We start from the raw sequence: 16,101 nt of genomic DNA, 5'->3' as shown, positions 1-16,101 counted from the left end.
ACAAAAAGGCAAATTTTTCGAGATTTACAAACATTTCATATAAGATAACGTAAAATGTTCATTGAAGAAATACTGTTCTCAGGGTTATTGGAACAATATTTTTGTTGAATACTGCTCGCGGGGACATGGTTTACTAGGCCCCATAAAAAATTCCTTTTGGCACTATCTTAAGTGCTTTGAGGGCGAAGTTGTGGCGATACGCAATCACAACATGCTTTCAGCTTAATTACCTTCATCTCTTCTTTGACTTTCATTTCTTTCTTTTCAGCACCCATTACTTCAACCCACTTTTTTGTGCTACAGAATGTATGTGACACTTTTCTCGCAATGCTTTCTTCGTCCTACATAGCAAACTACATGATCAAGCTCATTGGCACACGTCATAGTTACCCTACCTGCAATCACGTTCACGAGTTAAGTGCCACGCGCCCTTCCGAAACTGTTACGATTCCAGTTTATATACTTGGGACTATTGTGAACGTGGTAGGTTGCCCCTGAAACACCTCACCAATTCGTTTCCATTCCCCCAAATGTGTATGGGCTACCAAATTGTTTAAAAAGAGAACAATATGCGTTCTCTGATGGCAACATTCCTTCCTCAATCCGATTTTTGCTATTCGGCTATACAGGCAAGCAACCCTAGAACATGTTTGTTTAAATTGATTTGTACAGTCGGTGGCGTAATCGCTTATGTTTTAAGTATATTGGGTCACCTAGATCAGCAATTTCTTATTTCTGAGACACTGTGGCGTTTGTACATGGTGTGTACAATTTAATCGACCTATCACCAGACGGCTTCCTTCTTTTGGAACCATGTGCGTTTGCCTGAACGTGGATGTATTTGCGCTTTTCTTAACTTTAGCGTCTTGTCTTGTATGCGTGACTACGTAGTGTCCTCGTACTGCCATGTCTGAGCGTATTCTCTCATGCAACAAACAAAAAAAAGCAGGCAGCAAAGTTGGTCTATCGACTGGACTACAACTCTGCCACCTTGGTTCGAATCCTATCGGATCACACGTGTGCTACTTTTGCTACTTACGGCGGAGGCCATTTTCTTTACAGAATAAGGACAAAACAACGGCGCCTTTTTGGTGAAATGGGGCACCTAAGGCTTTCACACAAATATTTAGTGAAATATACAAAACCAATACAAGAATAACTTGGAAGCTTGATAAGAGGCGGTTGAAACACATGCTAAAACTGCTTTCCCCGTCGCTTCTCGATTAGTCAAATAAGGGATGAGAAATACATCAATAACGCAATACCTGCTTCCTGCTATCATCCTTCAACATGTGCGGCGCATAAAAAATCTCCCAGTTGTACCTGACGGAGAAAATGGCAAGATGGGTGATTGTATTGTACGGGTGCACTGGGATTTAGGTGCATTGTGAAGCGTAGCCACGATCTTAGATAATATGTGATATTGTGACTTGACGTGTCGTGCAACAATATTATTGCTAATTACTTACTTGCAGACTTACATCTTCACTTTCACAATCACTTACTTACCTATTCACTTACCTACTTAGTTTCTTACGTACTTACGCACTTACTTACTTACATACTTAAATAAGAATCAGGAGTGATATGATCTGATAGGTTATTACGTTTAAATGAGTCAGATGTATAACGTTGCTTCCGCGAGGGGTAGAAGGAAATCAATATTGAAGCAATGTATATGTATCATCCGCTTCGCTATAAGGCCATTTACCTCATTTTTGAGAAACTTTTGCTGATATCCTCTATATGGAGAAGCACGAAACGCGGAGTATCTCAAAATCAGAAATAGAAAATAAGCACTTAGCTCTTCACGAAACTAATGTATAAAGGAATAGTGTAAAAATAAATTTCATACACCAAAAGCATATAGGATTTCGCCAGTTTGATAATTACTGAACAGAGCAAAAAGTACCAGCACATATGGCTGTATCGTGAAAATAATAGGGATACTAAAAACATGAGCAATACCCTGGGTTATACTGAACATGGCTAGCTATTTGCAGGTATAGAAAAATGGCGTAGCAGCTTGCACCGGTGGGGCATGGCTGTTAATGCAGCAGAAGTGGCGGCGCATTTCCATTCGTCCGTGATTCGAATGTTGCACCACGAAATAATTCCGTACATGCTGCAGGAGGTTCTACTTCAGTGGCAGGCCCGGATCCTTTCGTCCGCAGGCTTTCACATCTCTTCAGATGTGGGCCGCGTTACCACGTGCTAGAACCCATAACCAAGTGCAAAAGGAAATGCCCGCATTACGAATCCAAATAAAATACTTTGCGCCCAGGAAGTGTTGGTAGCTCAATCACAAAGACGCCGGTTTCGTAACGCGAGGAGACCAGGTTTGATAGTAAGTATAGAGAGCGTTTCGTTTTCTCACAATTAGTGCACATGGTATTGTTTCGCGCCGCTGCTAACCCCGTACCCCTCGGGTTTTTTCGAATACCCAGACGTCACTAACAACATTTTTGTCTTGAGGCATCAGGTTTTTTGGGACAAAATAGACAATGCCCAGCCTAAACACCTCTGCTGTGAAAATGCACAAGCGACCAAATTGGTAATTCTGAACAGGCTGGAAAATTATTACGTTTATAGACATTTTTTTATTAAAATCAGACGCAATGATTCTTGGCATTGTAAATGGGTAAGCTTTACAGAAAAGCAAACTGTGTAGGAGCGTAAAGTAAAAATGAATGACAAGGCCGTGAAAATAGATTTGAACAGAAGATAAGTGTGAAAGTCACCACACAGAGAGGTTAAGAATGCTTCCATTTGTGTGAGCTAGTGGAAAACCTCCCACAACAAAAACCGGGTAATTATTTCACAAAATGACTCATAAATGTTAAAGATACCAACGTACTTAAGAATAGTGGCCTAATAATTATTACCAGGCCCCTTAAAAAAAGCCCCATAATTGAGGCCTCGTTGAACGGTTCTGTACCGTAGAACATTTGTTCTGCACAAATTGTGTATGCAGGTGACAGTACATGGAGCAGGACCTTCCTGATTCAGACGCCTAAGTATCAGTGTACTGCTTAGAAAAGCCAAGAAGTATCTGATCGCAAATATTTTGTCTAAAATAATGCAGAAATGTTCCGGGACCATAATATATACCAAACACTGATAATTTATTGATTTAAGCAGTCTATGCGAACACATAGAATATTTGCTAAGGCTGATTAAGAATCGCAAGGAGAAAGCATGAAACCGGGTTTGTGAAGGACGCCTGTCATGCATGGAAAAACGGTTAAAAATTGCATGAAACGAGTTATAAGTAGCATAGGTCGGCGTATTCACTCGTGCATAGACTCATTTGTAATCATTTGTACTCAAACTCACGAGTGAGTACAATAGTGAGTGAGTACACACCCAGATTGAAAAAGTGAGTAAGATGACAATTGAGTACAGGGAAAAGTCCACTAATCGTGAGTACAGTACTCATGAGTACCGTATTAATGAGTATGAGTACTCACGAGTATGAGTACTTATGTGTATGAGTACTCACGTGTACGCTGTACTTCTGAGTTCAGTATTCATAAGTAGTACTTATGAGTACTCAGTACTCATAAGTATGAGTGCTCGTGAGTACAGAGTACTCATGAGTACATAGTCCTCATGAGTACAGTACTCATGAATACTGTATTTTCGATTTTTGCACTCATTAATTCATGCACTTGTGAGTACAATAGTGCAAAAAAGTTCTATTCCGAACTCGAGTCTGGACGCACGTCTACGAGTCGCAAACATTTAGCGGTGCCGCTGTGCAGCTTAACTCTCAAGGATGGTAAAATCCATCAACCAAAACTGCGCCTACCTCCTTTCCATGTCCCTGTTTCGCGCTGTTAGCGTTTTTCGGCGGTGGGTCGCTAAGGGGTCGCGTTGAAAAGGGAAAAACAAGGTGTGACGTCCCGGCGGGAAGCGCGGCCGCAGTTGCTGTGTTTATACGGCACGTGTTGATTGGCGCAGTTATTTTTGTTTACAATACGGGACCTGTGAACGCGTACATGCTTCGTTCAGCTTGCTCCGTTCAAATTGTTTTAGGGAATGTGGTGGAGGCTGCTATGAATTCATCCACTACGCACTCTGAAGTCGCTCTTTTGCGGTCTTTACCTGTTTCCGTAGACGCATGTGACGCTGAGTAGTCGTTTCAGGAGCCGAACCACTCGTTTTAACAGTCGCTGTCAATTAACGTGATTCGCGTCAAATCGACTGCATGGTTTGTGTCATCGAAACTTTCCACACCATTCCGCTGTGCGCATTCAAGCGATAATTTGGCTGATGTACTTGCGCCCATGTGGTTTTATTAGGCTCCCATATTGAAACTTTTTGTTCAGGTTCGGTGGACTACGGTCTCGTGTACTTCATTTACAAGTGAGCTAATATCCCCACCGTGCAGGTTGTGGGTTGTTAATGAGACATCATGATGCCCAGTTGGACACTTGCGAGGCCTTGTTTCGCCTTGCATATTTCGTGGAAAAGCTCTGGAATCTTCCCGATGGAGGAGAGTTTTGCTTTCGAAAGGCTTTGCTTTCGACTGGCAACCCGATGCGCCGCTTCCCTTGTAGGCCACCGTGTAATCAGGAAGCTCACAACGACGCTGAAATTTGGTGGTTGTTCTTCACCTACTGTTTACTGGCGGGGCGACCACCTTTGCTCGTAACTACTGCCGAGTTTAGGCTCGCACTGTGGAAGGCCTCGTGAAGGGGCCGTTTTATATGATGAACGCCAACGTCAGACGTTGGGTTTTTACCCTAAGCTCGCGTCTTGGAAGGTCTCGTAAAACCGGTTGCTAGCTCCTTACAACGCCACCGCACTTTTTATCTATCGCTGTCAGCTTCATCAGCGCTGCTCGAGACAAGAGCTGCAGATTTCCACGGTTCAACGAACGCATCAACACGTCAATAGCGCGACGTCAGGGCAAGCTATCACGGCTCCGAAAAACGCTTCTGCAAATTTTGTTTTCGAGTTCACAAACCACGGCAGGGCCGTTGGACAGTGCTGTAACGGCTGCCAAGCACTGGCAGCAACAGGGTGCACTGCGACCCTCGACTGCGAGCGATACCCACTCTACGCAACAAACGCCCTCAACCCCCCACCCGCTCCACCCCCCCAACAGACACACCACACAGTTGGGACTGGGCCATCCTAGCTCAGTCAACACTGTTGCGACGTTGCCCTGCTCAGGCCGCTATCGACGCGGTGCAGAGCAGAGTGCCGAAGTAGTCGAGCCGACGGCAGTGATTTGAAGATGCATGTACATACAATATATACAAAGGCAGCGGGAGCGTTACATGGCTCGGAGAAAGGCGCTAGCACTTCTCAACTGAGTGCCTCCGATGAGATGCCACCGCACCACCGCTGCCTGTATGCTGGTTTTATACGCCCGGGTTTCCATTGCAAACGCGTGCAGTTAGAATGCCTCCAGTCAGGGCTATCACTGCCGCAGTTTGAATGCGGCAAATGGAAGCGAAGCGATTGCGTCAGTTGAGCCGCCACGACAGAAAAAGGGAAGGCGACTCAGCAGCGCCGCCTCTAGGCGCTACTCGCTGCGAGTCTGCCGGGGGTCGTTCGTCCCAGGCATCACTTCGTCCAGCCGTCGCGATGGAAAAGGGAGAGAATGCTGGGCGGCCCATTCCCGCGAAGTTGCGGCACGTCTGCTGTGGGTGGCTTGAAAAAGGTGCGAATTAACTCGGCCGTCGGCATGTCGCCAGGTACAGCGAATATGTGTCGGGCGCTCTGTCACAACACAGACACGCATACAAAAATGAGTGGTTAACGTCACACCCGTGTGGGTTTTGCTAGGACTCTTAATGGAAATAAACATAACCACGTGTAGCACCCCTGTCCTGTCTGTTTCTCTTGGCGGGACCTCCCTCATGGCCTTTTCGCGTGCTAGCCCGTTTTCGTCTTTGTGTGTATTCCTTATTTTGCGTGATATCCGGGCTGGTGAGGGGACGGTTCCGCAATGTTCACAGCATACCGAACAGTGGCGGCAGCGTCTCTTTTCAGCTAACCTTAAAGACGATAGACTTTCTTTGCACATTCGAGCGTGACAATGTTGGCCTGTCTCTCTGTCTGTTTCTCTGTGTCTGTCATAAAGATAATTTGTTACTGCAACTTATATCACGCCCCGTTGTATACATGGCAGCTTTCTGCTCCGCACGTTTTTTTTTTCTGCAGTACTTGCAGCGATAGGGCACGTTGCAAAAATCCTTGCTAGTTCCGATGTCATCACAGTGGTCCTTCAAACTCTCTGGCTTACTAAAACCTTGCGCTATCACTAGGTCGTCTGCTGAGTGCGTGGCGCAGGCAGCCATAGCTTGGCTTACATATACTCGCCAGAGCAACGACTTTTCACTCACCTCAATGGTTCGTATCCGCATACTGTGCATAGCTCACATTTTGGGCCTTTTATACCGTGCCGACCGCTGTTTCCTTTTTTTTGGCTCCAACTCCTCCGCAAATTTGTTCAGTCTCCTCCCCCCGTGCAAAAGGCGGCCACCAAATAGAACACAACACCACCTTATTCGTATATTTATTATCACTTTTCGGCTTCAAAATGCCATTGAAAGTAAGCGGTCATCTTCTCCAGGGTGTCAGTGGAGTAAATTTAAAGTCGCAAAAAGTGTGCTCACCAATTAGGCACTCAGAAGGACTACTTGCCTAACAGGGTTTGCGAAGAGCTACCGAGAACGACGCCACATTGCATGATGCAACATTGCGTTAGCTGTACCACTTCGCATATTGCAACATTGCGTTAACCGTAATTGAGGCTATAGGATAGTTGTAGCCAATACGGCTCGTCGGAACATCGGGTCCTACTACATTTACTCCCTGCAGCGTGCATCCAGTCTTGGTTTGACCTCGCAAGACAGATAAAAACTTTTCTCATTAAGAAAGCGTTTCTACACGATACCTAAATGAAATGCAAACAATGACAATCGGAGAAAGAAACACATGCTGACGAAAGTTGAGCGACACGATTTGCCTCGAGAGCGCTGAAATATTTGGGAATTTTGGTTCCCTATTCAAGACTACCGTTGTTTAAATAAGCATTGGTGGCCTAGCTTGACTCGTAGTCTCTGCACTTTCATTTTTAAGTGGACTGCATTGACAGAGTTCAGCGCCTGAATGCAAGCGGTTGATTCCTTGACGAAATTATAAGAACATTGTTGAATACGATGAAATGTTAGTGCATAATGTGTACAAGGAAATACAGCTGAGTACAAGGATATACAGAGTACAGCTCCTATGAGTCGGAGATTTTTAGCGCACCAAGAAACGAAAATGGACGAGAAAAGCTGCCGCCAGAAGACACGCAGAAAACCTCAAGTTACGGCCACGGCAGAGCCGAGAAGCCCCGAGCCTCACGAGACACCTGACACCCGAGCCTCACGAAACACTAGACACCTGACGCAACCCGAGTACTTACGTTCCGTTTCACTCCCTTCCGTGTACGCACCTTCGCGCAGTGTGCCGCCCTACGACAGTGCACCGTGTAAGACGTTTTCTTCCAATGCTCCTTTTTTCCTGATGTATGCGTAACCTCAGTATTTCTTATTAGTAAACATATTAATTTTTTTCCTGTCTAGCCTTTCATTCGAGCCACGACCTAGCTAACATGGCGCAGTCGACAGGATCAGAATTTCAGGCCACGGGAGGACGAACGGACGAACTGAAGAACGACGTGGACGAACCGGACCACGACTACGGGAGTACGCACTCAGACGTGCGGCACCGAGGGTCTCCACGTGAACGGTGGTCGATCCACTGGTGACTTCAACGGAACGCTAGGTTCTTTGTTCAACAAAGAAGCAGCAGTTGGTGAGCGTACTCGATTACGAGGGCTGCCTTGGTCTGGCCGTAAGGACAACATCGTCTCGTGTCTTCTACTAGACAACGAGCAACACCACCAGCTCTCGAAACGAACGAATGTGCCAGCGATACTTCAGGCTGCATACGATGGCAACGGGCAGAGGAACATGCAAGCAGCGCTGTTTGTGCGGAGGATGCTGCGTGAAGAACAAGAACGTTTCATGCGACAACTGGCGAGAGTAGCCCAGAACTTTCCCAAGGTGCATGGACTGCACGAGATCCGGACACAAGCATCATGCACGACGGCAGGCGCACTAACGAGGCGATGCATGCAAAACTGTGATTGCCTGCTCACCGGACCTCTCCCAGGTAATCGCCACGATTGCAGAAAGGCAGGCGAAGCTCAGTGCATCTCTAGTGAGATCACGAATACACGCTGCTTTGGCACTGGGCCAATCGACGAGCTACATCGCCTACGCTCAGGTCATTCCAGCAACGAGAAAGGAGGCGCCCAACGTACGCAGCGCAAACGACCCAAGAAGCACCACGTGCCTGGCACCACTCTTCCGTTCCAGACGTAAACTAACGAAACGCTGAGAGCGCGGAATGCAACGGAGCCAGTACGTACATTTTTCGTAACTGCTGTCCTGGCCCCGGTCCGCGCAACCGACTTTGCATCCAGAATGGTGGATACGTCACGACGAGCGAGACGCACGGCGCACGGAACGCACCATACGTGGCGAATGACACCACACCAATGTTAGGGGAGTTTCCCTGGCAAAACGAGCACAGCACACGAAACGCACCAGAGGTGACGAACGACATCCAACTTAGACCGAACAAGCTTACCACGGTAAACGAAATGCAAAGCGCACAAAACGCGACCAAGCCAGCACACACGCCGGAAACCGCTATTTGCGACATTCTCCGCTCCCGGTTCTGCTATCCGGACTTGGACAGCGAATGTCACAACCACAGAAATTAACCTTGTAACAAGCAACAAAACACCCAGCGCACGTGGTTCAACGCTACCGAAATGCACGAGCTCTCCAGCACCCGCTACTAAAACCCGAATCCAGCGAACGAACGAAATTACGGTCGTGCGGGTAGGTTTGTCACCGAGTGACAACATGGCCAGCATTTGTGACACTTCCGAGCTGGAACGTACGGGATCACCGGCACCCGCTGCTTCGATCGAGACTCACATGACAAACCCCATTTCATAAAGGAGATGCAACCGCGAGCAAGCCGACTAGGGACGAATGGAACGCTTTCGAGCCTGCTTGTATGGAAGAAATAGCGATTTTAACATTCCTGAAACAACGGGAAAAAGATGACAGCTTGAGCGACAACACGAACACGGCAAGAGCGGGATATAATGAACCCTATCCAGACGAAGGCATAGAATGCCCTACCGATGAAGTGACGCTTACGGCGCCAAGGAATGTGGGCCGAACGGACGAGACGAACTACGCCCGCTTCACCATCACAATGGTTTCACTTACGAAGCAACCACGGTAAAAGCGAGCCCAGAGCTGCAACCATTTTGACCAATTCGTCACTCCGCCCTACGACAACGCCACGCCACTTCACGCTAAATGAAAAGCCAACCGGCTCCCGCACCATACGCAATGCACACCTCAATGGAAGCAACATCCTCAGCGCGGCGAACTGAGGCATCCTTGTACATCGCGGCTCGCCAGCGGACAAAATGGACGTCAATGCTCTCACATGCATCAAGCACGCATCGAGCTTTAGGAACACGATCGCCTACAGAATCGACGCCACGAGCACAACGCCATCAACGCTGTCAAGTTCAGGTCCGACAAAGTGAATACCACAGGACACAAATAGAAAAACAAACCGATTTGATTTTGAGACATACCACCAGTAACGAAGTTTCTTGTATCCAGAACAACAAAAACCAAACGCCAGCATCGAGCAACTGCGTTTAAGCAGGCAGTGATTTGGATACGAACGGACGTCAATCTACGCGGACACCTACATGTCCCTTGGGGTATTGCGTAATGAGTTGAGTATTCCTGACTAATACAAATTGAGTGCTTATGAATAAAGATTGAGTACTCGTGAGTATAGACTGAGCACTCATGAGTATAGAGAGAGTACTCATGATTACAGAGGATTCAGTACGTATGAGTACAGAATGAATACTTATGAGTACATATTGAGTACTCATGAGTACCGATTGAGTACGAATACTCGGGAGGACAAGTGAGTTTGAGCACTAGTGACTACGATTACAAATTAGTATGTGATGAGTGAGAACGAGCGATTTTTAGAACAGAACAGCTTTTTGAGTTTCACTGAGTACAGCCTGAATGAAAAAAATTGTGATTGAGTTTCAGTGATTTCTTTCTGTTTGGCCGACCTATGATTAGTAGACAATAAAGAATAACGCCGGGATAGAAGACCCCATTTAGAATAAAATATTTTTATCTCAGTACTTAATTATTTTGTAAGTTCAAATGACAACGCCACATATATTAGCAATTCGGCCCTTTTTTTACTGCCTCACATGTACTAATCACACTATTTGTGTTCGGTATCGGCAGGCCTCCCAACAAGAGTGGTGTAACTGCACTGAAAGACTGAGTTCAACGATTAAATAGGGCCCTGTATATGTGCATGTGCAATTGTGATAAAATTGTTCAAAATGTAGGGGGCCTAATATACTTGAGAAAAGTGTTCTCGTTTTATAAAAATCGCGGAAATACAATATTGATGAATCTGCTGAGGACGCGCGGCATGCGCATGTGCTCCAACCTAACAAAGGCAAACCTCCTGCAACTTTTACACAATAAAAGTTTTCATACTATTCATCGCCACCTGTACGGGGAACACTCATTGGCTTATTCAACTTACTGAAAAAAGCATTGGCGTGGTTACTTATTTATAGAGCTAAGAGTGATAAGTTTAATGCTTGAGATTGAAATGGACCATCATAAAGTACAGAAAAAGTAAGTGCGTCAAGTTCATACAGCTAATATTGATGCAAAGCATCGGATGTCTACCGCGCTAATTTTACGTCAAAGGGCAACATTAGAAACATTCGCGGAAATATTTTCTGCGATAAGCTAATGTAAATTTGAATGATATACCCCTACACTATGATAGGTCTGAGAAAAATATTGTCAAAAAAAGCTACATATTTCGATATTCCAGATTTCAACCTACAGACGGATGGTGATATAGCATATCTCACTTCATACGCCAAAAGTCGTTTCAAGCTTTAGGTTAGTTTATTGGGTTGACTTCACGAGAAATACGCTTACAGCTTCATGTGCATCGTACGTACCTGCAGGCTTCACAACAGCAGAAGATGACGTGTCGACTACAACTGAGGCGGCCGCAGCACCAAGTAATGTTACTGCGAAGGGTAACAAAACTGAGAAAAACTGTTTCGTCGTTCCAAAACTTGGGAACTGCAAAGGATTGCTATATAGGTACTTCTTCCACTGGGGCGAAGGTCGCTGCTACCGGTACACGTACAGTGGATGTGGTGGCACTGGAAATAACTTTAGAAGCAGACAAAAGTGCATGAGGACGTGCTGGCCACGTAAGTGTTTATATACTTTTCATTTGTTCATTCTTCATATCTCCCGCATATATACTACAACAGAAATACTTGCAGCGCATCAACGCCGCAAAATAGAATTGAACCCATTTTCTTGTCTAGCACCTGTTAAAGCGACGCTGAAGTGAATTTGTAAAGCTCCCGTTTTCGCATGCACTGCGTAGAATGGCTCAAGTTAGCACACTTTTCATCGTTTATCTGGTTGACAAGTCGATAATTATTTTACAAAGCGCAAAATAAGAAAAACTGCCATGCGGGATTTGCTGCTGCCGCACCAACTAAAGACTATGACGAAGGGAGGAGACGCACAGTGATTGGACGATATCCAAGGTTAGCATTCAAACACGTTTCGGCTTCGGTTCTGTAAAACAACAGGCTTGAAAACTGACGACATTGTTGGATGGGCAAACTCCATATCTCAGTAATTGTCATACCGCACTTCTGCCATGTTGTCGGCTGTAAAATGCATCAGATAAGCCTCCCAGGATGGCTTCGAATCGTAGCAATCACTAGCTGAGGCCTACGAAGTCGATGAGCGCCCTCCGCGTCCCCGCAGACGCTCAAATGCCATGCGCTTTTCCCCATATTTGGAGCTTGTCTCAGTCATGCCTGTATCGCAAAAAGCGTGTTCGCACCATGCCAAGGGTCTGTTGATTCTGGCCTGTGACCCCTGCCCGCAAGACGTCGGTGCTTGTGGGGCAGCACGCCAACGAGAACTCGGTAGCGCGTCAGTGTCAACCTGCGCGCGTTCGGTGAACTTGTTCATGCAGCAGTGAACGTTACGGCCCAAAAACAGGTGAACTTAAAACAGAAAACATCGGCCGAAAACGAAAAATTCAGCTTATAAAAAAAAGAATGTACCCACGGGGATTCCAACTCGACAGTTGCAAAACACCTGCAATAACATACCTAGCGTTCCAGGCCACTCGGACACGGGCGAGCTCTGCTGAACCTGGAAATATAAGGTATATAAGGTATAACCAGCGTACACTTTTATTTAGTTTTAGCATTTCAAGCAGATTAAGTGACTATTTGTTTTATTGCGCATGTTCAGTAAGCGTCCCCCAAGTTTCCACATTATCTCACGTCTGGTATTGCATTTCTTAGATGAAAAAGCGTTCGCAGATGCGTTGCGGTGCTGCTGACCGCTGTCTTTGTTCGCCCAGCGCAAAAAAGTGCTTCCTGCACCCTAGTTTTACCCTGTACCGTAAAAGTTGCAGTTGAGTGTATTTCCGTGGTACCTTGATTGACTTTGCTGAATCTTCTCCCACCTTCAAGTGGCCTTAGATTTTCTTACTGGCGTACAAGTCAGCGAAGCGTCGCATGTGCGCTTGTGCAGCGCTTGTGTGAAGCGACCTTGACTTGGAGCTAGTTACAGTGCACGAATTAACAAAGTAAAGAAAGGCGCACTCTCATTCACAAACGTGTTGTGGCTTAGTTTCAACTGAGCGAGCGAATTGCGACGACCCGTCAGCGGCCGGCGGAGTAAACGGTGGGCTGACTGACTGTCGGGAGGGCGGCGAGCCGTGCAACAGTGTAGCCAATTGCCAGCTCACCTCCTCCTGTCGTCACACGAAAACGCCACAGAAAATGACCGAGGGTGCAGAGACGAGGATAGCTTTTTCGAATTGATTTTTCTACTAAATAAAGTCGCGTAAATGCGCTCAGAGTGGTCGAAACAAGGCCTAGGGACTCCGGACTACAATTTGCGCTCATAATCCCGCAATGTTTACAAATCACTTCAGTGTCCCTTTAAGACCACACACAAAAAAAAACAAATTTAGAGTCATTACACAAGAAGTTGGTACATCAGGAATACAATTGTGTTTTTATTGTTCGGTAGCCAAGAGTACCAAATTTTGTGATAGGAGCGGTGGACAAACACATCCAAACAATCCTGTATTAAATTTTAAGGCATTTTCAAATGAAGCACTATTGATGGGTATGCAAATGCATTGAGTGTAAGTCTTCTACCTTCTTATGTCATTATGTGTATTTTACATAACATAATTTGATGATGTTTATAATTGCGTAAAACAGTGAATACATGCCCTTTATTACATTGAACATTGTGAGAAGGTGTGGTATCCTTTATGGCAACCGCTAAAGGTAACACATGCATGATGGCGTAAATTTTGTTTTATACGAATACATGGTACGGTGCCTTTTATCATTACGACAATACGGCAAACAAAGGTTTTTCAGATGCCTTTGTGGAATGTGCAGTTTTCTTAAAAGATTCGATCCATAAAAACTAGGCAAAACAGTCTGACTAAATGTAAAACACACGAACTTTAATCCATTTTAAAGCCCTTATCGCGTTTGTTCAAGAGAGGTGGGTGATATTATGTTTGTCGGTGTATTACTTCACCAAGAGACGTCTTTTTAAAGAAAAGAAAAGAAGGTTGCAGCCATAAGAAATTTTCAGAATATAGGAATTGAACATCAACGACAATCTTAGGAACAGCTTTGACAGTAAACGAAGGCACTATAATCATATCTAGCGCAACCCATGCTAACCTACAAAGTTGCGTTTGCTTATAAAAAAAAATTTGCATTCCACAAGTATGCAACTGTAGACATGCTTTCTTCCAAGCAATGAGAAAAATTCTCAAGATACAAAACCGATAGAGGTCATTCTTCGTTCGCTGAGCTAAGAATAAAGAACTCAAACGATGGGGGTCGCCCTCAATTGAACTGCAAACAACACTTCCCGCATGCCTCCTTTCTTCCAGTAATAGTTACATGCGGATAAAAAATTCGTTGATTCGAGACATCTCTTTAGAATGGAATGAAGTGTGATTTTGGTGTTGATGCAATGTAATCACTGATCTCTGACAGATCTTGAGGGTCTTCTTCTAATCACTACGCAGAAATCCAGCATGTGTTAAATAAAACTGACTGGGTGTTTCTTAACTTGCATCGAACAGTTGTACAGACTACCAGTTTCTTCACTTTTAACCTCCTGCAGCCTTGGCTTGAAGCCCTTTACGCTGATCTCCCTCAGTATTTTCTATGCCCTAAGTGAACCTACTGTGTTCAGAAATAGAAGTTGACGCTCTCCAATTCCACATCATTATTCTCACTATTTTAGCAGAAAGATTTCCTCCTAGAGATAAATGCGTAGTCGAAATTTTTGTCGAGCTTTCAAAATTTTCTGACTTAGCTAACTTTGTTAGCAAAAACTAACAAGTAAATTTTGTTTTCTTTCAGAAAACTATTACCTTTATTGCAGAAGAGAGTTTTCCCAAGGCGACCCATTGTGCAAGGCTTCGGTAGTCCGGTACTACTATGATGAGTCAAAGAACCACTGCTTTCCGTTTTACTATACTGGATGCGGTGGAAACCTGAATAATTTTCGATCAGAACAAGAGTGCAGGGCTGTCTGCATTCAAGATTGATGTTTTTAGTCACGTCGTATAGTGGTATCAGAAACACGGCGAAGCTGTCCGAATTCTTTTAATTACAATATAATGTCTTTCGGGACTTCGATGGTAACTTTAAATAAAATAAAAGTATTTTAACACCTTTGGTATTCTTTTAACGGTAACCACCAAATCTACATATTTTGGCTCCAAAGTTTTGCACATGTTGTTCGCTACACAGAATGACACGTCGAATGGCCTCTGTCTTTGCGGGTTGTTGTACTCCGCGTAAGTATTCTCATTGCTGTTGACACTACAACTGCCATATTTGTGTGGGTGGTGGAAAAAGGAAACAAAACTTGTGCCACAAATTCGCGAGTATGTGACTAGTGTGCAAAATTGTAAAGCCACAAATTTACTTTAATGAAGGCGGTTTTTGTTTTTGTAGGTACCATTTTCTCCTGAAAAATTTGTTCGAACTGACGTACAGCCATTGTTTTAATGCAATAGTTGTATATATCCCTCAAACTATATTATTGGCTCTAATGTCAATGGAACAGTGTATTACTGTATAAAGAATAACACGAATGACATTTCGAAACCATAATGGTTACTCTGCGCCAACAAGAAGACGCTGTGCACAGGTGTAGTTTGACGTCACGAAAACAAGCACACGTTTTGGAAGTTTTGTGTAAGAAGTCGCCAAACCAAGCTTCTATTATTCACCTTCATTTTGTTAACAGCAGAGCTGTCGAAGTTTTCCGCTGTCCGTGCAGATCGTTGTCAAGAAATTTCATTCGGCACAGCGGAGAGGGGGCATCGGGTAAACAAGAAGCGAGAGGTAAAATGGCGGGAAGGCCAGAAGCCCCGATATCAGTTTCAAAATTAAAAAAAAAACCCAAGCGTGCACCGTAAATGTCCTAGCAATGGCATTTTCTTTTCCTCAAGACAGTTTCGATTCCACGTTAACAGCGGCACAGCATTGGATTCCTTGAGCACAGTAGTTCTATATTATCTATGCTATCAATTTTTAACGTCACCGCTGTCCAGGCCGACACAAATCCGTCTGTGCCGCCAGAAAACCACAAAACAGAAAGTACTGGAGTTGGGGAGGCACTAGGAATGGAATGCGGGACGTTTACTCGTCGAAATCGGCAACTAAACCACTCGGGAACCGCAAAGTCCCGAGGGAAGCGGTGTTAAGAGCGGCGGGGACTAATCACAATTGTAGCAAATTTGGAAAAAATAAACGCTTCCCGTTGTGACAATTGAACCTTGTGCCCTCGCGTTATGAAACCGGCGTCAATACGATTGCGCTACCATTGCATT

General features: G+C 45.0%; 1 long non-coding RNA gene across 1 annotated transcript in view; it reads left to right on the top strand.

Annotated features, from left to right (window-relative positions):
- The window catches only part of LOC144149139 (uncharacterized), a 44,787-nt gene extending 29,856 nt beyond the window's left edge, over window positions 1-14,931 (top strand). The window contains exons 3-4 of the long non-coding RNA XR_013318198.1: window positions 11,135-11,389; window positions 14,621-14,931. This is a non-coding gene — a long non-coding RNA (uncharacterized LOC144149139). The remainder of the gene's footprint in view (window positions 1-11,134; window positions 11,390-14,620) is intronic.
- Window positions 14,932-16,101: the final 1,170 nt, after the last annotated feature.

Source organism: Haemaphysalis longicornis, unplaced genomic scaffold, assembly GCF_048455015.1.
Source record: "Haemaphysalis longicornis isolate Haplotype H1 unplaced genomic scaffold, Haemaphysalis longicornis Haplotype H1 scaffold_8, whole genome shotgun sequence".
Lineage (NCBI taxonomy): Eukaryota > Metazoa > Arthropoda > Arachnida > Ixodida > Ixodidae > Haemaphysalis > Haemaphysalis longicornis.
The sequence above is the reverse complement of the archived record's forward strand: the minus strand, read 5'-3'. Positions and strand labels throughout refer to the sequence as shown.